Source organism: Trichechus manatus, unplaced genomic scaffold, assembly GCF_000243295.1.
Source record: "Trichechus manatus latirostris isolate Lorelei unplaced genomic scaffold, TriManLat1.0 scaffold00191, whole genome shotgun sequence".
NCBI lineage: Eukaryota > Metazoa > Chordata > Mammalia > Sirenia > Trichechidae > Trichechus > Trichechus manatus.
Window position 1 is genome coordinate 4,710,295 of NW_004444127.1, and position 2,400 is coordinate 4,712,694.

The following is a 2,400-nucleotide window of genomic DNA, read 5'->3' on the forward strand; positions in this document are numbered from 1 at the left end:
TAAAAAAAAAAAAAAAGTTTTATATTCCTATAATTATGTAAAGACACATATTGAAAAGAGAAAAATCTACCATTTTCATATGTTCTCTTCTAGATTTTAAAATTATATTAAAATATCAATACACGTGGGCAAGAGTATTTCAATTTTTCTTATGATTTTCTCATTTAATATATTGTACAAATACTTCACTCTCTGTCTTTATATGATCAATTAGCATTTTATTCACAGCATCATGCCCTATTAATTTGAAGCAGTCTGATTGACAGAAATATTTCAAAAATAAAAAAAAACGAACAAACCCATTGCCATCGAGTCCATTCCAACTCATAGCGACCCTATAGGACAGAGTAGAATTGCCCCACAGGGTTTCCAAGGAGCAACCATGGATTCGAACAGCCAACCTTTTGGTTAGCAGTCAAGCTCTTAACCACTGCATCACGAGGACTTTGTGGAGAGTTGGCGTAACTAGTATAAATGATACAAGCATGTTTATGAGCATGGAAATATTTACTAAAGTGTTTTCTAAAAGGATTACAAGAATGGAAACAGTTTCATTGCGATTTTAGCAATGAGTATAATTAAAAAAAAAAAAAAACTTGATTTTAAAATGCACAGTTTATTCTAAAGGCTGATTCAGTTTTCTAGCTCACTTTGTGTGTGTAGTCACTGCTTGAAAATAATACCGACATCACTATTTCACATGTTTAAAACTTAATACTTTGCCAAATCACTTTCAGAATAACTGTGTTACTGGACTCTTGTAAGTGAGGCAACTTGAACAAGTGTTACTCTCCCTACTTTATAGCAGAGAACACCTAGGCTGAGTGGTTTGTTCAAGGGCACATGGCTATTCCGTGATGAAGCTGGGATGGCTGCCTTTTTGATAGCAGAAACAGAACAATTACCTTTTCTTTTTCTTTTAATAAAGTTTTAATTTTGAGTAATTTTAGATTTGCCGAGAAGTTGCACAGATAGTCTAGAGAGTTCCTGTACACTCCTCACCTAGCTCGCCCTAATGTTCAGATCTTATGTAACCCTGAATACATTTGTAAAAACTATGAAACAAACATTTAGATATGACTATTACTTAAACTCGAGATTTTATTCATAATTCACTAGTTCTTCCACGATTACCGTTTTTCTATTCTAGCACCCAACTCAGGATAATTACCTTTTAAATACTTAAAATCATAAACCTTGTGATCATAAACCATAAGGACATTGTATTCTCCATTGTCAATATTTTAATGCTAATTTTGGAAATTCTTTTTATCTGATAATAGGGGGCTGGTTTGTTTATATCTAAAGAGCATTTTAGTTCTACAATTGTATTACTATTAGAACCTTTGGTATAGGGGAAGTGGAACGATTATGAATTTTTTAATTATTAATATAGATTAGTATAAATTAACATACAGACAACTTGATTTTCTTTGTATGAAGAAGCTACCAGAAGTAGAAGTAGACTCATGTGAGTTTGAGAGCTACTAAGGGATTACAAAGTTCATTTAAAAGTGCTACGCATTAAAAAATTAGCATACCTACACTGTGACCGAATAAAATAATTTCCATTTTTAAATTAATAAAATAATGAGTCAAAGAGCTTATCAGTAAAAGCTCTTATCAACCCTATGCATGGTAAAGGGGGAGTTAAGTGTAAGTAAAAATGCTGACAATTTTTCTCTGTCTCAATGATCTGGGAGCTTGATCTCCTACTGAACATTTTTATGTGTATAGTTGTATCTGATTCTGTCAATGTTGTTGTTAGGTGCCATCAAGTTGGTTCTGACTCATAGTGACCCTATTTACTACAGAAAGAAACACTTCCCATTCCTGTGCCATGCTCACGATTGGTTTTATGCCTGAGCCCATTGTTGCAGCCATGTGTCAATTGATTTGGTTGAGGGCCTAACTCTGTTTCTCTGACCCCTTACTTTACCAAGCATGATGTCCTTCTCCAGGGACTAATTTCTTCTGAAACATGTCCAGAGTCTGTAAGATGTAGTCTTGCCATCCTTGCTTCTAAGGAGCATTCTGGTTGTACTTCTTACAAGATAGATTTGTTCGTTCTTTTGGCAGTCCATAGTACATTCAATATCCTTTGCCAACACCACAATTCAAAGGCATCAATTCTTCTTCAGCCTTCTTTGTTCATCAACCAGCTTTCACGTGTATATGATGTGATTGAAAATAGCGTGGCTTGGGTCAGGGGCACCTTAGTCTTCAAGGTGACATCTTGGCTTTTTAACACTTTAAAGAGGTCTTTTGCAGTAGATTTGCCCAATGCAATGAGTCTTTTGATGTCTTGACTGCTGCTTCCATGGGTGTTGATTGTGGATCCAAGTAAAATAAAATCCTTGACAACTTCAATCTTTTCTCTGTTTATCATGATGTTGCTTA